Source organism: Mercenaria mercenaria, chromosome 4, assembly GCF_021730395.1.
Source record: "Mercenaria mercenaria strain notata chromosome 4, MADL_Memer_1, whole genome shotgun sequence".
In the NCBI taxonomy this organism is placed as follows: Eukaryota; Metazoa; Mollusca; class Bivalvia; order Venerida; family Veneridae; genus Mercenaria; species Mercenaria mercenaria.
The window spans coordinates 12,531,307-12,553,755 of record NC_069364.1 but is presented as its reverse complement, the minus strand read 5'-3'; the positions used below and the strand labels follow the sequence as shown (position 1 = coordinate 12,553,755).

At 33.2% G+C, this 22,449-nt stretch overlaps 1 protein-coding gene across 1 annotated transcript in view; it reads right to left on the bottom strand.

Moving 5' to 3' along the window:
• LOC123551033 (PR domain zinc finger protein 1-like) overlaps positions 1 to 220 on the bottom strand; it is an 83,874-nt gene extending 83,654 nt beyond the window's left edge. Inside the window, exon 1 of the mRNA XM_045339645.2 lies at positions 71 to 220. The gene's annotated coding sequence lies outside the window, so the exon portion shown is untranslated. The remainder of the gene's footprint in view (positions 1 to 70) is intronic.
• Between the last annotated feature and the right edge of the window lie 22,229 nt (positions 221 to 22,449).

The window sequence follows — 22,449 nt, the reverse complement described above, 5'->3', positions numbered from 1 at the left end:
GCTGTTAAAAAGCTGATGCTATAATATGCAAGAACTAACTTTTTAGTTTGATGATCTCAAGACTACTGACCTATTCTGGACTATATTTGCAGTCTGTAACCTTTCTCACACCATTTTCCAATCTTCGCAACAGCATTCTGCTACCTAGCAAGCAGTATCTGTGATACTGGTACCAAATCTGGCCAACACATCCCTAAAATAGGTAGGTCATCTGCCTATTCAGACCAATGCTTGATTTTCTGCAATAAAGACAAAACAATTTTGCTCACACCAAAAATGCTCCATGACCAAGCAGAACATGATTCTGATACCATAGGATGTAATAAAGTGAATATAACATTCCTTCTCTGTTATATATAGCAGGACTGAAAATAGGCTGAAATAATGAAATATAGCCATCAACTGTTATCACCTGATTATAAAATTATGGCTACTCTTCCAACTACTGGGGGCAGAGCCAGGCCCGGAATGGATAAGCTAGCCCAAAGTTGTGGACTGTCCACCAGACAAGTTTTGAATTGTATAACAGCTTTGGTGCAATAATCTAACCTGATTTTGAAATACAATAAATACAATAAAATACGCTTGTGAAACTTTGTGCCGAGAGGTTGCTGTGCTACTGACTCTGAATATTGTACTAGCAATAAAAAATGTGGGTGGTAAAACAGTAGGCTGTTGCCCTTCTTACCTCAAAGTTGCTGGTTCAAATCTGGTTCTGGCAACTTCATATTGCAATTTACCACTCAAATAAATATACGGCCATCTTAAAAACTATGAGACTAAAACATACAACAAATTATGCAGAATGTCGTACATGTCAACAGAATTTCTTCTCATCTATAAAAAGTGGATTCCTTCTTTAAAAGGTACTAATTATCACTGATACAAAATATAAAATAGAATGGCGCTATTTTCTTAAATCTTGTCTCATTTTACATTCTTTTTATGCACCCCATACTTTAATCACTGGTCAAGATATACCGTGATAGCCTCGAATACCCTTCAGGTGAGCTGTGAATCTGTCAGATAATAATGCGTAAATAATCAACGAGGCATTCCAAATGCAGCTGGGAAGAAGAAAATGCATTTTAACATGCATGTCATTTTCATTCTATTATTATCCCAAATATGGTCACGCTGTGGTAAATTTCTAAACAATCCTATCTTTTATATGCCTAAAGCACCAGGTAAGGCGATTTTGTGATTAACTTTTGCATCCGATACTTTTTTTGCCTCTGACCTCTAAAGTGAAGGCCATTGATAGTACAATGTTGCACTCCAGTATTGTTAAAACATCAAGTATGATTTGAGAAAAAAAGAAGTAAGAGCCCTATCATTCGATCTAGTGTCAGTTTTACATTCAACGTTGTTACCTATAATTTGGTCATTTTATTCAAGAGTTATTGAGAGTTGATGTCCGTCTTCAATTACAGCTGCAGAAGTACAAAGTCTGTGTCAATTTGTAAAACTTTTCACAAGTGTAATTGAAATGCATGTCCGAATGCATGACGCTCTCTATTCAGTAATTATGAGAGGTCGGTGCATGATGATTTATTCGACATGTGGTGTAAAGTTGCATGCGTTACTAAAGACGATGTGCTAATTTTTTCAACTTTATTATCTGGCCGCTAACTTCGAACCTTTAATTCATGGTCAGTGTTGACAGATGCTTGCAAATTATGAGCTTTTTCGGGTTTTCCCTCATTTTTTCATACAAGATTCAGAATTTTAATTAAACAGATTTCGCCATTTTTGTGTGAAGTCATTTTCTCAGAAAATCTAGTTTCAACATTATTTCTAAATACAGAGAAGAAAATTATATTTGTTGAAAATTGAATGGCATTAATCAAAACTACAAACTTTATTTAAAAGAAAGTATTACATTACTTACAGGAAGATATTTTATGTAATTTATACTAAAAAAAATACATGGATCATCTATTTTGAAGGAGGGTCCTGAATAATGTTTTGAATTATTTGATGCAGTTTTTTATAATTTATGGCATAATTATAAAATAATTATTGAAGAGGCCTGTATTTTCTTGTGCAAAAAAAAAAAAAAAAAAAAAAAAAGTGCTTAGAAACGGTTACAATATCATAGCAAGTGACTTTTCTTTTAAAATACAATGCTTATTGTGCAGACTAGATGTTAATTTTCTCAATGTCAACTTATTCAGAACCAGAGCAACAATGACTATCTGATTTGTTATCACACTTGTCAGAGATATTATGCCCATAAACATTGTGAGCAAGTTTGATGAAGAATGGATAAGAACTACTCTTGTGAGAGAGCAATCACTGTCAATTTTTGCAATTTTTAATAATTCAAGAGCCATAATTCCGTTGTCACTGGAACAGGTCTGGATGAATATCAAATATGACCATGATATTATGTCCATGAACATTGTGACCATTTTAGGGGAACACTGGATAAGAATTGCACAATTTAGAGAACAGACTCTGTCAATTTTAGCAATGTTTAGTAATTCAAAGGCCATAATTCCAGAAAGACTTACAGGATCCAGCTGGTTATCCAACTTGTCCAAGATATTAAGCCCATAAACATTGTGACTAAATATGGTGATCATTTTGTAAGTACTGCTGAAGTCAGAAAGCGGACAATGTCAATTTTCACAGTTTTCAGTAACCTTAAAGGGCCACAACTCCTGAGTCTCACAGGATCCAGCTTGTTATCAAACTTAGGCGAGACATTATGCCCCTAAATATTGTGATCAAGCTTGGTGAGTATTGGATAAGAACTACCGTATTTTCCCGAATTAAGGCCCCCCCTCTAATTAACGCCCCCCACCCGTTTTGGAGGGGAAAAAAAGTCGACAAGAATGAAAAAAAATCACCTCATTTTTATAAGTCCACATAATAAGTAATTTACAGTTAAGTATCCAATGTATTAAGAATTAAACACACTTTTAAACAGTACATGTACCGTAAATCCAAAACGTCTATACTAAGTACGGTACGTATCCAATCATCAAATAGAAAATTAAACGGTAAATCCATTTTTGATTTGTTTTTGCACCACCCGCGCACAAGCTTCCTGTCGACTTTAAACAAATTTGCGGCAAAGTGTTAACCTTTTCTTCGGCAGTTTTAATAACTTTTAATTTAAAAGCCGGCACATAAGCAGCGTGTCAAACCACTGACATTGTGTATTGCAGTACCCGCATGTACTAAGGAAAATATTATCGGAGTACACAGCTGTTTGGGTATGATGGCGTAATGTGTAATGTCGCGAGCGTGTCACGGAATACATGAGGTACGTATTTAAATGCATAATTTTAAGACACACTGCATTAAATTGGATGCCAATATAATTACGTTTTGGGGAATTAAACAACACAAAACACTTTACAGTTGGTTTGAACGATGTTTTAAGTTTTGTAAAAAAAATTATTTTTTATTTTTTTACCTCAAATGAACCTCTTTGGAAAATGTAACGCCCCCGGGGGCGTCTATTCGGGAAAATACGGTACTTAAGGTAGAGACCAGACATTTACCAATTTTCAATTTTTGTAATAATTCAAGGGCTGTAACTCTGGGGCCACCAGGTGAATTCAGATGGTTATCATTCTGTTTTGAGATATCATGCCATAAACACTGTAGCCAAATTTGGTTAATGTTTGGTAAGAACTGTTCAAGTTAGAAAGCAGGCAACTATTGTGGATCTCTGCCTCATATGAGCACAAAATATGTCTCATTTCACAAGCGTAGAAAAACTAATCTTTGATAAACTTGTGAAAAAAAACATTAATTTAGCATTTTACTCCTTTCCTTAGGTTTCATTAAAATTCAACTGTGCTGAAAAAAGACATAATTGTATAACGCTTTATATATTACTGTCTAATAATATATTGAAAATATATATATATTTAAATCTGGCTTTGAATTTTACTCAGCCACAAAATCAAAATTTTTAATGACTGTATAAACTTCAATTCCAACTGTCATCATTTTTCACTGTCATAACTTTTTTTTTATCTTGATCACAAAATGTCAGTTTTACCACAAAAATAGTGAGATTTGGTTCTCTGAAAAATTACATTGTTCTAAAATGTGTAAGTCTGTAAGAGTGATTCTGGTTTATATCTTACTCAAAAATTTAAGGACACACAAAAAAAAAATGAAGGATCCTTTCTACTATTTTCTATTCCTACTGTTTTATTCTTACTTTTCAGTGATTCTTTTGGTCTTGAAAGCAGTAATTATATGTATTTTATTACAAACAGATTTCCTTGTTCAAAGTGCTATGGCTATGCTTTTGAGCTAAATACATTTCTGCTTTTGGACACTGATTAGCAGTACTAGTAGTTAATATAATATACACTGATCTCAGTTCCTGTCCTTTAAAAAAAAAATTAAAAAAAAAATTCTCTCACTATGTAACAAGCAAACAGCAGTATAAATAACATATTTTTTCTACTGATCAAATGACCCTTTAAAGAAAGCTATTGAATGCAGTTACATAACCTAGGACAAAATAAAACATTTTTTTGTATTCTTAAGCCATGATTTTGTACAATAATACAGAATGGTCTTCAGAACTCATCATTTTGAAAATTTCATAGTAAAACTTTTCCAGCTGAAAATCATGTTAATATCAATTTCATGCAATGACATGGAGGTTAGATGGGTGAATCGGCCAATTTTCACCATTAAAGAAGCACCCATTGTCCTCGCCCTAACACCATTCAACTAAAGGTTCAAGAAATTTTGCAAAACTAATAAAAACTTAATTTCCAATGCAGGCGATATATAGCCAAAGCAATTTATCTAATCGTTTAAGTCATTTTGAAGAGAGTCATAAGCATCTGCCCCTTTGAAATATTTAAAGATGCGTTTCTAAACAGGTGGTGCGTATCAGTGCCGATAATGTCCCTATCATCCGGCCATTCACTGACCAATGATACGTGTGGACGAGGCCACGAAATGAAAGGACCTTTTGGGTCTAAGGTCAGTGATGAGTTGACCTTGCTATTATACATATCACATGCAAGAATTCTGAAGGCAAACTTAACAGAGGAACTTAAGAGATGTAATACATTGTCCGAGACTTGATCACGGCCAACTCCCGGACAATTACAACTTTCTTTGTGAAATTGAGCTTCCAACAATACTCGACTGGACATCACGTCTTTTGTGCAACTGACCGCAATCATAAAGACCAGCGGACAGTTACAAATCACAAATTTCATTTAGACGATAACAAAAGACATTTATCTGCAAAGACGTAAAGTTTAATATTCAAATGTCTTTTCAGCAGGCTCATATCATAAATGATGACCACAATTAAACAAAGTGATTATTGAAATAATGACGGGGTTGCGAGACAATAATCCACGCACCGAGGGCCGCAGCACACTTGAAAGTTGTCATCTTGAGCGTAACGTAAAACTGCTTTCACAGTAAAGGTAAAATCCAAGATGTTCAATTAAAATTAGATTTGCATGCTGTGAAGAGTTACTTTTTACGCGGTGAATTGTGCGGCCATGTCATCTGGCGGACAAATAAATATTACCGTCAAATGCATCACAATTATGCCGATGAGTTTCAGTTATTTTGAATTTTCAAACAAAAGAAGTGGACAGTTGTATTCAGAGTAAAACAGCATGTGCGGAAATGACCATATTTGTTTGTAAATGTTAAATGGCTTTAAATTTTAAATAACCAATCCTTGAATGGAAATTTCAAGTGATTTATAAATCAAAGGACTAGTGTGTTTTTGTGCACATTTTCAACTTAAGGACACTTGCTCATTTGCCTGTCAACATGTTTAAAAGAAAATGTGTTTTAGATAAAATGAAAATGTTTAAAATGTATTTAATCAATTACATTTTGAATAAATGTGGCTTCCCCTAACATTCTGCAATGTTACTATTTATGTATAATTTAAAACTGACCACCAGTAATTTGAAAGGGATGCACCTCATCCAATAGAAACAGACCAGGATTAAAATTCAAAAATTCAAATTTACAACTCTGAAATGCCCGTATCTCAAATTTTCTCTCCCTTTCCATGCCATTTTTATTTTCCAACAAAAGATCTGTACCAAAATTTCTGCAAAACTGAAAGAGTGTAAAATAAATAAAATTCAAAATACACATTTTTAGAAGAGGAATAAAATTTTGTTACATGCAACATGTTTTTTTCTTTCCAAGATCTACATGCAATTATGCAGGCATACTATTACTAACATTCAATCAATTTTCTGCAGAAGAAAAAAAATGAATTTCATTTATTTTACTCTGAAAATGGGGTATCAAAAGCCATAGCAGTAGAAATTACATAATTGTTGTTCAGAAATAGTGCAAAATTTAAGAATTTTGTAAGCATCACAAACAGTTCTTACAAGATATTTTGTAAAAAATCTGGTTATCACTCACACTTTTACAGGACTGTGGTGCAGAGATACATTGTGGTGTTGAGATACATTTTGTGTGTATTTTGGTGCAGAAATACACTGGTAGGGATATAGTGTGGTGTAGAGGTACAAAGTAGTGTAAAAATACATAGTGGTGTGGAGACACAATGTGGTGTAGAGGTACAAAGTAGTGTAAAAGTACATAGTGGTGTGGAGACACAATGTGGTGTAGAGGTACAAAGTAGTGTAAAAATACATAGTGGTGTGGAGATACAATGTGGTGTAGAGGTACAAAGTAGTGTAAAAATACATAGTGGTGTGGAGATACAATGTGGTGTAGAGGTACAAAGTAGTGAAAAAATACATAGTGGTGTGGTGATACAATGTGGTGTAAAGATCCAATGAGGTGTAGAGATAATTTATGGTGTAGGAATACATAGTGGTGTAGAGATACATTGCGGTTAAGTGAAATATTGTGGTATAGAGATACATTTTGGTGTGGATATCCATTGTGGTGTAATGGTACACTGTAGTGTAGAGATACACAGTGGTGTAGAATCAGGCTTCTAACCTGAAGTCGTGTGTTTGGTTTCAGGTAGAGGAATTGAATAGCAATTTTAACAAGGCAGTCTGAAAGACAGCTAAATCCCCCGCCACTGCTATGGATAGTGAAAGGGTAAACCTTTGATTTTAGCTGTGACCTTGACCTTGAACTGACATGGCTGACTCATGAGTTCTGCACAACGTCTTGATGAGAAGATTATTTGACCCAAGTTTCATGAAAATCCTTCAAGAGGTTTAGGAGATACAGAGCTGAAATCTTTGACCTTCAGTTGTGATCTTGACCTTGAGTTGACATGGCTGACTCATGAGTTCTTGATGAGGTGATCATTTGACCCAAGTTTGATGAAAATCCTTCAAGGGGTTTAGGAGAAACAGAGTGGACACAAAATGGAAGGCTCAAACCTTCGACCCTTAGCTGTGACCTTGACCTTGAGCTGGCATGTTGAGTTTAGAAGATATAGAGCGGACACAAAATGGAAGGCTCAAAACCTTTGACCCTAAGTTGTGACCTTGACCTTCAGCCGGCATGGCTGACTCATGGGTTCTGCACATCGTCTTGATGAGGTGATCATTTGACCCAAGTTTTATAAAATTCCTTCAAGGGGTTTATGAGATACAGAGCGGACACAAAATGGCAGGCTCAAACCTTTGACCTTGAGTTGTGACCTTGACCTTGAACCGACAAGGCTGACTCATGGGTTCTGTCTTGATGAGGTGATCATTTGACCCAAGTTTCATGAAAATCCTTCAAGGGGTTTAGAAGATATGGACCGGACACGATTTTGTTACAGACGGAAGGACGGACGGACGCAGACCATTCCTATAATCCCTCCGCCACGGCGGGGGATTAACAAACAGTTACAGGTTTGAAACCAGACATCAGTTATTAGTTTATAATGTCATCTTCATTAGATATATGTTCAAACATCAAATGTTACACACATACCAAACATCATGATCAAGCTGTTTCCAGGGAAAACTATGCTGTCTGCAAATATTGGGTCCCGTATAGTCTCCATTTTGTTTTCAGTTTTGCTGAATGTGAAAACTGGAAGTATAAAAGCAAAATACATGTATTAAACAAATCCATAGTAACATGGGACAAATTTGAAGAGAATTGTTATGTTCAATTTTCAATTTTAGCGGTTCATTTCCTTTAAGTAAATTACAAGGTGCCCCATGTCATTGTAAGATGTGGAAATGGAAAAAAGCAGTGCTGATGGCTGCCAAGTCTCATCTGTAAGCCCTCGACATGATACAATATGCAAGAAGAGTTATGGTTCTTGACTTTCTTCCAAGCTTACTGATGATGAAAAAATGTATATTGTTTCAAAACTACAGTATTCAATAAAAGCGAACCTAAAAAAGGGTCATAATTCTGAACAAATGCGAGGGAGAGTTATGTTTCACAGCCAACATGCTCATCTAATGATGATAAACAAATCTGAAAAGTTTCAAAGCTATTGCTCTTAGAGTATTCAAGAATAGTGGACCTATTCAAAAAATTTAACAAAGAAATTCCAATTTTCTAAGAACAAAAAAATGTAATAATTCTCACAAAATGCATGCAAGAGTGATGGTTCTATTTACTCTAGCTCTTTATAAATTTTCTTCCGGAAGAAGTGGACCTAAAAACTAACTTAGCAACCAGTAGTTTTTTTCTCAAAAATAATTAAACATCAACAATACATTATATTTTTTTCCCAACATTATTTTATGGTATATCATTTTTTTTTCCAAAAAGGGAATTACAAAAATTCTCTAGTGATCACTTTACTCTCTTCCATTTGAATTTTGTGTGGATATAAAATGTCCAGAAGTTAAGTTTTAATCCAGCAGTCAAAAGTGTCTTCATTAAACTTGAGTCTGTGAAATATTATCTAGAAAAATACTAAAAATTCTGATTTCATATAAATATTGGGTTAAATCTGCTGTTCTTAAGCAACACAGTTAAAGTGTTACAAACCATGCAATACACAATACTGTGTCATAATTATACACACAGCACCATTACTATAAATGATAGGAATCTGGCAATATTAACAAAACATCAATAACAGTGCAACAAACAATACTACATTCAATGTTAATGTCAAAAGAAGCATGAAACTAACAATACTGGCAAAATGTAACTAGTTATACTAGCAAAATGCAAATAATGCAACCAGTAATACTGGCAAAATGTAACTTGTTAAACTGGCAAAATGTAACTAGCAAAATGTAACTAGCAATACTGGCAAAATGTAACTAGCAATACTGGCAAAATGAAACTAACAATACTGGCAAAATGTAACTAACAATACTGGCAAAATGAAACTAGCACTACTGGCAAAATGCAACTAGCAATACTAGCAAAATGTAACTAGCAATACTGGCAAAATGTAACTAGCAATACTGGCAAAATGAAACTAGCAATACTAGCAAAATGAAACTAGCATTACTGGCAAAATGAAACTAGCAATACTAGCAAAATGTAACTAGCAATACTGGCAAAATAATACTTGTAATACTGGCAAAATGTAACTAGCAATACTAGCAAAATATAACTAGCAATACTAGCAAAATGTAACTGGCAAAATGAAACTAGCAATACTGGCAAAATGTAACTAGCAATACTGGCAAAATGAAACTAGCAATACTAGCAAAATGAAACTAACAATACTGGCAAAATGCAACTAGCAATACTAGCAAAATGTAACTAGCAATACTGGCAAAATAAAACTTGTAATACTGGCAAAATGTAACTAGTAATATTGGCAAAATTTAACTAATGAAACCAATAATGCAAAACATTTACTAGCAAAATGTAACTAACAACACTGGCAAAGCATAATTAGTAATACTGCCAAAATTTATATGTAATACTGGCAAAATGTAACAAGCAATACTGGCAAAATGCAACAAGTAATACTTGCAACATGCAACTGGTATACTGCCAAAATGTAATATGTAATACTCACAGGATGCAACTTATAACATTGGTAAAATGCATTTGGTAATACTGGCCACATGTAACTGGAAATACTGGCATGCAATACAACTAGGAAAATGGGTAGGACTTGAAACCACAACTGGTTATATCGACAACATACAACTAACAATACTGGAAACGTGCAACTGGTAATCACATCTGGCAACAAAAATGGTTATACTGCCAAAAGAATCATAACACTAGTAAAGTACAACAGTTACTGGTAACGATGGCAAAATACTACTGGCAATATAATTCATTTGCAAAAACACAATTAATAAAACAATGTACAACACTGGTAATACTGATTAAATGCAACTGATACAACTGGCAATACTGACAAACGTAACTGGTAATAATGAAACAAGTAATACTGGCAATAATATAGCTAACAATATTGGCAACATGTAATTGACAAAAGACTGAACTAAAACACTGGCAAACTGACAATATATAAACTGTAAAATGATTTTGTTTTTTAACAGATATCATTTCAGTTACTACTTAAACTAACCTAACTGAAATACTGTTAAAAACTGTGCTAAACCCAAAACAAACAAACAAAATTTAACCTATTAGTAATCAGTGTTCATGGATATCTTACTAGTATTGACCTGTTAAATGCCAGTTACTGACAAAATTTTTATTTACCTAAAAATCAGGGAAGGATGAATAAACTTTGATATTCAAGTCAATAATCAACCTATGACCTCCTAATTAGAAGACTTGTGCTCAAAGTACTGAGCTAACTGGGCGGGCCTAAACATCTTGGTAACTGTTTACTAGAAACATTGAATCTGGATGGCTTAACTTTAGCATAAACAGAGCTGTTTGAAAAAGGAATCGAGTCAAAATAAACATGGGACTCAAGGGATATAACGCTGGGCATTTGTTATGGAATTTTGTTGATCCCCACATCACATTATTTAATCCTTCTAACACACATAAATTGATTGAAGATTTTCAATGTCTATAACTAAACTTGACAACAAAATACAAAATCACTAAAACAAAGGAAAATTGTTTGAAGTATTCGATAAATTCTTCCTACTTAATTCGGTACCCAAGTTAGTGAAAACAATTGTCAATAGTAAGATAATAAATAAATCCCAAACGAAAGTCGCCGAGATAATTTATTTTGATTTTTCTGACATCTTATCATCAGCTAAACGCATAATGAGTGAATGAATTGTCCGTCAATGCGAAATAGACAAGTATTTTTTCTGCATTTTGGATTATTTGTAAGGAACACTGAATCCTACATTAATATCATATCCGTTAACATGCTGATGATGTCATATGTATAATCTTGCATAAATTTTCATGTCATAATTTCATCTTCTCGACAAGGTATTACAGGTATTTAACAGACAGGTATTACATTCATAAAATGTCGAGCATCTAAAATATCTCTAACCAGAGATCAAAATTTTTTGCTATTGTATTAAGGTAAAGTACAGTCCTTCACGTGGAAAAAATAGAATTATTTCAATTTCAAACCAACTGCACATAAGTTTTCAACAAGAGACCCAAATGGGTCCAAATCGCTCACTTGAGGAGAACATTAACCTTTTTCAAACTGCTTCTAACCAAGTTTTGTCAGCTCATTAGAAGTTACCTGAAACTTTTTCTCTGATTTGCCAAAAATGCATAAACATTAATTCTGTAAAAACTTGATAGTTGTCCTTACTAAGATGCTACAGACATAATTTTGTGAAGATTCATCGAGAGGCTTAGAAGAATTTGTTTCTAGTTTTTCTAGTTTTTAGCTCTGGTACCCGCAATAAAGGGCCAAGCAGACTCATCTGAACAAATCTGAGAGGGGTCCATGCATGGATACTACAGGCTAAGTATAGTGACAATCCATCAAGCATTTCGTAAAATTAAGTCATTAAAAGATTTTCTATTTATAGCTCTACATTTGAACATAACTGAGAGAAGACCATACAAGGATGTTACAGACTATGTTTGGTGAAGATCCATCAAGTGGTTCATAAAACATTGTTTCAGAGTTTCTATTTTTAGCTCTGGTAGCCCATAAAATGGGGTCAACCATTAGGCCCTCTGAACAACCTTAGGAAAAGATCATACAAGGATTCTTAGTACAGTGTATGTTTGCAGAAGATCCAAGTTTGGTGAAGATCCATCAAGTGGTTTATGAGAAGAAGTTGTTTAAAAGTTTCATCTACTTTTAGCTCTTGTGGGTCCTAAAAGAGACCAAGCAGTATCATTTTAACAAATCTGGAAGAGAAACATCTAAGGATATTAAAGGCCCATGAGAATAATTAGTGTAAAGCTTTTTTTCTGGTTTTAGCTCTAGACATGATAAGAGAATCTATATTTGAATGTATGTACCATGTAAATAAATATAATTTCATCACCAACATTTTGTGAAACCTCAAAAGAAAGATTTTCTCCTTTGTGAAAATGTTTATGGATTTTTTTTTGTGGAGGGTTGGGTGGCTGGGGGTTTCATGTCACATCAGCACAATTATAGGTTATATGGCAACTTTCCAGCTTTTCATTTTACAGGAAGAGCCCTGGTGCCCTACCAAGTACTATTTCATATAAATCATGTTTCATAGTAAGAATTAGTTTTAAAGTTAACTCACATTGTTTCGCATTAAGCAAACTATATCCTTGCTGAAATTGCAAATGTTTCTAGAATTGTTTTTTACTTGTTAAGTGCTTCGTATAAAGAGGCAATGCACACAATAGTTATAGTTTGCTATATTTCCTTGCAATTATTGCTGTGACAGAAAATTTATATTTTTAACTATTTTTGTTCATTCATCTTTTGTCATCCATCTCCAACATGTAATATACAAAAGTGATATGGACACAGTGGAGAAATGAATACAGTGGTTTCTTTTTCTTTGACTATATAATGTACAGAGGATATAGATCGAAATAGCTTTGAAATTCATCTAGTGAATACCTAGTATTATATTTTCAAAGTAATACAGTCACAAGTTAAACTGAAAGATCTGGTGTTAACAAGGGAGCCTAATTTTGATCTTACATGAAAAACAAACGCATTTTCTTTCTATTTCATTTTTTTCCCCATGATTGTTTTAATCACATTTTAGTCCCTTACCAGAGAAAAATATATGTTATATTTTCCACGGTAAAATTACCAGAAGTGTTTGAGTTATATTTTATACCTTTGACCTATAAAATAAACTCAAAACTGATAAATCACACACAATATCTTTTCAACTAAGCCATGAAGAAAGAATAAAAAATATTTACATGTTCTTTTATGCAGGGGAAACACCTAATGACAAGTGAATAAAACATGAGCACACTTATTTATAACAGGGGACACACTTATAGGATGAAATTAAAGAGGAAAGGGTGTCTAAATCACCATTATTATACAACGTCCCGCCCCTTAACTCTTCAATTCCTAATTTAATATTATTCAACAACCTGATCACAAACGGACCCCATAACAAAAACGGTATCAATGATTGTTTAGTCATGTTATTCAACCAATATGGACCGATTTTGATATCGTTTACCAATTTCACATCACGGTGGTCAAGCGTTGTCAGCGTAATAACCTTCGGTGACAAGCGAACATTAAAAAGGTAACTTTACAAACTCAGTATTGATGCAACAGTCGAACATTGGATAATTACATTATCTCTGTTCAGTAATGTAACTCTATAGACGCAGAAATGTTACTTTGTTAAAACATGTTTCATGAGATAAAAATTAATGTGACAATTATGAGAGAAGTAGACAACACTTTGTGACGTAAAGAAACTAAACACCGCTACTTTTAACCGAATAAAAGGAATTTAGTCATTTTCAGCAAGTTTTGTTTCTGTTTAAGTTTGTTTAATTTTTCCACAGTAATTTCCTGCTATATGCAAACAATTGACAACTAATAAAAAATCTATCCCTTTATTTCTTACTGTAAAATCTTAACATTCCCACAAGGGGCTTACAACTTCCTCTCATGACACAGAATCTGATGAAAATGGGTATTATTTGAAAGTTTATTATAAGATTTGAATTATTTTTTTCAAACTGAGGCATAAAACTTACAAGTTTAAAGTATATCCATCATTGTTTTCAAGCAGACAATTTTTTTTGCAGGAAGCTACTACTTTGTAAGACCATTAATTTTAATAACAAAATTTGAAAATCGGTTCCATGGCTTAATTTTCAGTTGAGAAATCAGTAATCCAGAATAAACAAATTTAACAAATGTGTCCAAACAATGAAGGCACAAACAGATTATGTAAAAAACAACAAGTATGAAAAAAGATAACGAACACATGACGAAATTATAAAGAACCTTTTGATATCCTAAAATTTATTTTCATGTAAAATGCACAGATAAGCGGTATTTTTTAAAACTATGGTAAAATATAGCAAAATAGGAAATTTTATCTTGATATAAAAGTACCTAGCGGACAAAATTTTCTGATTTTCACCATAGAAATTGTTAATGATATGACCTATGATAAATGAGGTTTCATGTAATAAATACATTTTTTTTTTTGTTTTAAATAAAGTTCAAGTCTTCTTGGTAAAAAGAAACTGAACTGTTGTAAAAAGTAAAATTTGTGACTAACATTTAAATGGAGTGAACATCGATGACTATCTACTTAAGAAGCTAAAATATCAAAGTATGTTGAAAATATCTAGGGTACCAAATAGAAGAAACTAGTAGATATGTCTTTCAGAAGCAGTAGCCAAGTATGCAGGACTAAATGAATTAAAAAAAATCTCTGTTCAGTACATGATTTTACAAAATATAGAACTAATAAAGGAAAACAAAATATTTTTTTGTAGCAAAGAAAATGACATAATGGAAGTATCTGACTCTGTACAGTCAAGAAAAGTCAGATATAAAAACGATGACAGAAATTTCATTATATCTATGCGTTTTTCATATTAAACATATTCCATTATTCCATTATTCATTGCAAAATATAATAAAAACAGTAGAGATAGGGCAATTGAAATTGTTTTGGGCAATTGAAATTGTTTTAAACTGCAAAAATCGCATCTAAAATATGTGAAAATTGTGACAAGAAGTGTAAGAATTGACTGAGATCAAACTTAAGTGTCATGATAACAATGTTAAATGCCTTTTCTTCTTTTCATAATTGAAATCACACGTCGTATGACTCATGTCTTCAGCCCCTCTTCAAGACGATAATCCGACTGTTCCCCGTATTTCGTGTCCAGCTACTCTGGTTACCCGGGGGCTTTGCAAGCATCTGTCAGAAATTCACACCTGGAACCAGTCTAAATCATCGTTTTCCAAAAATACTTGTAAACTGCGGATTAGCATAATACCTTAATACCACTTCAAACGTAAATGTTTATCAAACTTTATTATATAAATGATCTCTCTATGCACAAAATTTCTCCCGCTTGCATTTTTGCTCGGTAGTGAAAATTTTGATATTAGGCAGCCAGTATCGCAAGTGAGAAATGTATAGGTGTTAACCTGGATTAGATTCTTGACGAGTGAAAATGTCAACAAGGTCCTAAAGAGATGTCGAAAACACTGAATAAATTATTAAAACACTCCAATAGGGGGGCTCATCAATATAGAGAAGCTTTGTGAAATGATGTGCATTCTGACAGACATGCAACATTAGGAAACATAACTAATAATGACTTTGTAACCTGATGATGTCTTTATATATCTGCCATTTTTCTTACAAGATCAATCATAGCTCTTCAGGTGAAGGGAGACAACTTTTTAAAACAATGCTGAGTTAAGTTATCCTAAGTCACCTCCCCTGTAATATGTTATTAAAGGTTGTACAGTTTTGCTATCGAAAAAAAGTTAAACTATGTAAATGGATACCTCTCAACTGCCACTTGGAACTCCATCTCACATCTGTAACTGTCTTGCCTTGACAACTATGTAAGTGTTGCACACTCTCCCTAACAAATGAATACAAATTTTCTTTTAAATGCACAGTAAAAAAACCTGAAATTAGTTGAGAAAATGAATCAATATTTGCATCCATAAATACCAACTTAGCGTAATAGGCCCATAAGAAATAACCTCTCCATATAACAGTAAGTACAAGGAGCATAACTTCACTTCAATAAATGTAGTCATCTAAAATCAAGTAAATTATATAGATCATATTTACAAACGTGCATACCAAAATCGGCTCGGTCTGTGGTTGCACGACAACAGCACGGGAAACAAAACAAAAACACAATTACTATATTGGCCTAACTCATGCACCTGCACACCAAGTATTAAATTAACATAATCTGCATGAAAAACAATTTTGGACAGACAGACAGACATACTGAGCGGACATCATAACCTGTATTTTTTTTTTTACAGTATATGAAAGAACGATGATGAAGGGGAGGTAAATATGATAATCCTGTCATAAAAAGTATACAGAAGTGAATCATCTTGGTAAATAATTTGCCATGCCAATATAGGAAATTTCTGTACAAACAACACAATGTTTGTTTGCTTTACAACTTTTTATGGAATAACAGACACTCAGCTAGTACTTCAGTAAATGTAATGGTGGTGCTAAGGTACCAATCCTTAAGGAGGTAGGTTACCTTGTTACAAGGGTAAATTCAAATTAGTTGAACCGCAGCATCTTTTTGTATTTCGTGTAATATGAAGTTTTAACTGCTAAAATCTCAGTTTCGTTTGTCTCTGTCCCTTCAAGTTCGATTTTTATCCAGGTTTGAAGAACATGACCCTCCAAAGGTATTTCATATTGAAAGAAGAAGGAAAATAAGGATATTTAACACTTTTCAGTGTATTTCAGTTTCAGTGATATTCGTAGAAGTCCGCATAATCTATAATTTTACTAGTATGCACGTTAGCTTTCTAATATAAGCTTAAAATGTATATGTCGCGGGGCTCGTGTTTCCATGGTAACGCATTTTCTCTCATTTTTAAACAATTATGTATAAAAATAGGGGTTTTCGACGGCTTCAGTGCCATTCTGTTAATGACCAACATGGAATATTTGGGTAATATTATTAGCAACATACCAAGCACTATACATGGTACCCTATTTTTCTTAAAGTTTAAAGTAACCATGGCAACAGAGATGTTTAACCCTTTACTCCATACAGATACAATAGTATTGATTATTGATACCCAATACACTCAGTTGCATTATCTGTACACTATCTCCATACAGGTTATTGGAGAAAAATGCAAAATTTATACCTGTGTTACTCAGATCAAAATTAGTCTATGAATACTTGTTTTAACCATTTAGTGTCCAACATAATTTATTTTTAGAATTAAATTTCCTTTCTGATGGTATATTTTTCATAATTTTGTGATAAATATTTTTCACAATAGAAAGCTACAAACCTAAGACCTTAGAATATTATTATAATTTAGCTGTTTTATGCATGTGATACAACAGAAAAGAAATATTTTTACTGTTACAAATGCACAATTTTATTAATTGAAGGTAAATGAAAGACTAGAAAGGTCTATATTAAGTGATTTTCAAAATAAGCAAACCCATTTAATTAATCATTAAAATCTACACCCCTACCAAAGTTACAGAACTTCATAGATCATAAAATTAATTAATTACATAATGTTTTGATAAGAAGTACTGATCAAAGACACTTTCTATAAAATTTGTTGATCCACATCATAAATAAGGATGCAAACAACACCCTTATTGCTTTGTTTTGACAGCTGTGCACAATAAACACACTTCCAAGGGGCCCAGGTCAATTAGCATAAATTCCATAATGTTGACAAGTGATCTATGGATTTTAATGGTTGTTATGGTAACCACATCTTTTATTACACCAATCTTATGTCTCACTTTTACATAATTTGCCATAGTTGAATGATAGAATGCAAATAATAACTTGTTTTTGGGTCACCTATTTACTTTTCCATCCATCAATAGCTGTCCTAATATATATAGTCAGTGTGATTTTCAGAAAATGCCACCTGAATTAAAAGTGATAATTATCAATAAATTACAATTATAACCACAAGTTTTTCTGAAACTGATCTTTTATTAACAGTTTAAACTTCACAAATATGCTTTTGTGGGCTTCATTGCCAATATCTTTTATTGGTATTTTGCATTTAAATTATCAGTGTAGTAGAATGCGATAAAAGGAGTATCTATGGAGTAATGCATAGATGCGTTAAAAGGAGTATCTATGGAGTAATGCATAGATGCGTTAAAAGGAGTATCTATGGAGTAAAGGGTTAAAAAGGCTTATATCTTGCTTTTTGTCGTAATTTCTTATAAAATAATATTCAATAAGATTATCTTTGTAGTTGATGTAGCTTTAAAACATATTATTTCTAACGTAAGTTATATTTTCGTGTTATCTGCATTTATTCAAACAAATTTCTAAGCTTAGAATACTTACAGCAGTACCCCTCGTCTGGCATTTTTCATGGAAAAATCGTTCAGCATGCTACTATTATTCTCATGGATATTGTTGAAATGAAAATAAAAAGCCGAAGCTGTGTTTCTTAAATAGACTAGTGTCAACGCTTTTGAATTTTACATTTAGATACATAGGTCACGGGCTTCGTTTCCATGGTAACATCAATTCAATTCAAGAAACCACACTTTTCTACTGAAATTTGAACAATTTTAGATCTTAGTTTTAGTATATAAGTAACAAACTACCAACGGAACCTGAAAAATAGGTATTACAAATCAAACTGCTAGATTTTTTGTTTGAAAATGGCCGTAACAAGTAACCTCTCACCCAACTATATTCCTAATAACATTGGTTACCATCATCCATTTTCTTACATTCCGCATAACATTTCAATATAATTACATACAAGAAGCAAAATATTGATTATTATTCAGAGCAAAAGACTCATAAAGAATATTTTAGCAAATAGTAGTTATTTGAAAATAGTTTGAATAAAGAAAATGCATAGAATTACGTACTTTCAAGATAAAACTTATTTATTTTGCGCGGTAACTGACACGTAACGTCATGACGTCAATGACGTCATCTTAAGACAACATTGTTTTGAAGCGTTTCTGCGGCAATTTATTAATTATTTCTGTATTATTAAACCATAAAGCGTCAGATCGAAGATAGGTCTATGATTTGTTTTCAGAAGAATGAATATACAAACACATTTAGTTTGTCGTAAACGTCGTCGTAAATCGTCACGTTAGCTTCCGGTTGGACATGCGCACATACAAATATAAAGGTAACCTACCTCCTTAAACAAATGCAATGCATGTTGAAGAATTACATATTTATATTCAGTCATGCAATTATCCATTTTTTGCAGTGAAATCAAAAGTTGTGTTTCTTGTTTCTCCAATAATTTTTGTAAGTACCAGCGAACCTTAGTAATCTTGTTTCAGTGATCATTAGTGTAGGCTACAATGCCCTTTTTTATGGTATGGACTGTGCATAACCTACTAGAAACTGGTAATCAAATTTGAGAACCAGAACTGAAACAACATATCGCGGGCTTAGCGCAAAACGGTTGTAACTGCAATTTTGAAAATTTTACAGGAAGACAATAAAACTTAACAATTTTTTTAACTTTCATCATTCAAACCAAGTTTTATTGCATGGAAACCTATTTTTGCATTTTGTTTAACATATTATCAGCACTAGCTCTGTTCTTGCATTAAAAAAGAAATATTTGTTAAAATGTCAGTTACAGCCATTTTGCACTTAAATTGCAGAGATTTGGGAAAAATGTTTCAGTGCAAAACAGTTGTATCTGTCAGTTACAACTGTTTTGCACTTAAAATGTAGAGATTTTGGGAAAATATTTAAATGCAAAACGGTTGTATCTGAAATGAAAATGATGTTTTTTTTCAATAATTTATGTGAATTTTTCAATTCTGAGTAATCAATATATTTTTTTATTTCAGATTTACTTACCTAACTACCAGTTAGTGCTGTTTTTGTTGACTAAACAATATGAATATGAAACACACCATATTGTAACTTTAGTATTTTTATGCTGTGAAACAACCTTTGCAACAGAAATAAACATTTATAGCTATATTTAATTTAACTTAATTATATTAGCATAATTACGGTTAATATGATAGCTGATTAAAATTATATTTATCCAGAACCCATTTTTGCCTAGCATCAATCAAAAAGGGCATCTGCAAAGAGTGTACAATCTGATCAGATGACAAAGAATGTGGTGTGTAATCAGGATTTACACTGTTCCTATAGAAAAAGCTGCATTTGACAGATAAAAATAACTTTAATATATGTCAAATGGACTTATTAAATATATAAGGATGGAAGGGTCCAATAATCGCATTAATAAGTCAGTGCACTTTGATACTGAATCAACTGTTTTAAATTAATGCAATGATTTGTTTTTTATTCAATATTTGAAACAACAACATGCAAGTAGATCGTCTTTAAGACTGTAGGGATTTTTTTCTGTTGAAAAGCTTCATCTGCAATATAACATTTCAAAATCGAAAGTCTACACCCTTTAAATAAATCCTGGCTGTATTTCCAGAAATTTCTGGAAGTGGGTGTGTGTAGGAGGTTTGAAACAATGTGTGGGGTAGGTCTGGGGGTATAGGGGGCCTCCCCCAGAAAAATTGTTAAATCAAGAAGTTATTTCCTGCGATTTGGAGTTTATTTGAAAAGGTACTGATCCTTGGGGCACACTGCACTTCATCATTAAAGGTGTCAACAACTCAGAATCAACCACACAGTTTGATAGTGTCTTTTAGATATGATGACATCCATTCATGTGCTTTGTCTGTGACTCCAAATTGATATTCAAGTCTGTGTAACAGTGTGTGATGGTCATTCATGTCGAAAGCTGTAGACAGATAAGTAGCACAAAGACTTTTTAGATTTTTGGTCAAGAGATGTGAAGATACCATTCTGACACAGGTGAATGAAACTTTATATACACAGACTGCAGTCCCTCATATTGCTTAATTTCACTCAAGTGCCCCTGAAGATGCACATCTACTACCTTTTCTAAGATTTTTTTAATGAAAGAGAGCTTAGACACAGGCTTTTGAGAATACTTGGTTCAAGACCTGGTTTCTTAAGCTGAGGTCTTATCCTTGCACTCTTAAATTCTTTTGGTATATAACATAATTCCATTGTTTGTTATCGATGGCAAGAGCTCATTAAAACATTTTTTTCAAAAGCCATGATGGTAAAGGGTCGAGTTCACGGAATTTGTTTGGAGATTTTTGCATGATTTGTTTTACCTCTTCTGTTGTTGCAGCAGTTAAATCTATAAGACATTTTTCTACTTCCTGATGCTCTGAACATGTAAAGTCTGCTAAATCGGAATCAGTCTGACTACGGGAAATAATGTCACTCCAAATGTTTTCGATTTATCAATGAAAGTCACTAAACTTCTGCGCAAGTTCCTTTGACGATGTGTTGGGGGCACAGGCAGCATCTTGACTGTCTCCTGGCGTTTGGTTATCTTGGCCAAACCTTTGTGGTCAGTGCCACATGACTTTACCTTATCAGAGAAGTTAAGTCTGGCCTGAATAAGGAATGTATTTATAGTAGCACATGGATGGTTGATTGTTAATGTTACATTTATTCCATTCGGCTCAAGCTTGCCTTTTTAATGTATAGCCCCATGAAGCTCGTCTGTAAACCACAAACAGCTAGGTCTGTGCCTTCTGGAAATGTATTTAGTACAAGGGACGCTGAGATACCTTGTCTGAAAGAACATACTTCAACAGAGCATTATAAGTTTCATAAAAAGAAACCATCTTCCAACCAGTGCTGGTTTTATGGCACAGGCATTGAAATGAATAAATCTAGTATAACAATAATAATAATGCCATAATGGTCTTGTGCCGTATTACCAGTATCGTCATAAAGACCTGGATCGATGACCTTGACACCCAGTATTATTCTGCTGCTATCCCTTGTTATAACAACATTTAATGTATGGCCATGGGCATGGGTAGGCCCAATCACATGTTGATGCATGCCACATGACTGAAGTACACTGGTAAATCTGACATCATCTCTATCGATATCTGATAGAATATCAAGATATTCATGTGTCCCACAATGATGACATCATTATTAACTGTAGCATATCTGCCCAGAAAAGCAGACCATGCATTCTTCCTATAGAAACATACTAGTTTGTAAACCATTTTGTTTCATTGGTGGTGACCTATATATCACTTTCACTTGTGCAGAAAATCCACTGATACTCAAATTACAATTCATGAGTTCAAATTGCTTAAAATCTTTGTCACAAGTAGATGCAATAACAGGAAAAGTATATTCAGATTTATGTATGAGAGCCACAGCTTCTCCAAGGCTGCCACTGCACCATACAACATTTTAAACGAATAACCATTTGGTACAGTTTGAAATGTTTGTAAAAATATCTGAACCTTAATTGTGATTGTTTCAGTCAGTACTTGTAAATTATTCAAATGGTTCCTAAATTGATATCCCATACTGAGTTAACTCTATATGTACCCCCTCTTGTACTTCTGTATTTTAGTTTATAATAATTTGTTTTAGTTCAGTTGTGATGAAAGCTTCAAGTTTATTTGAACC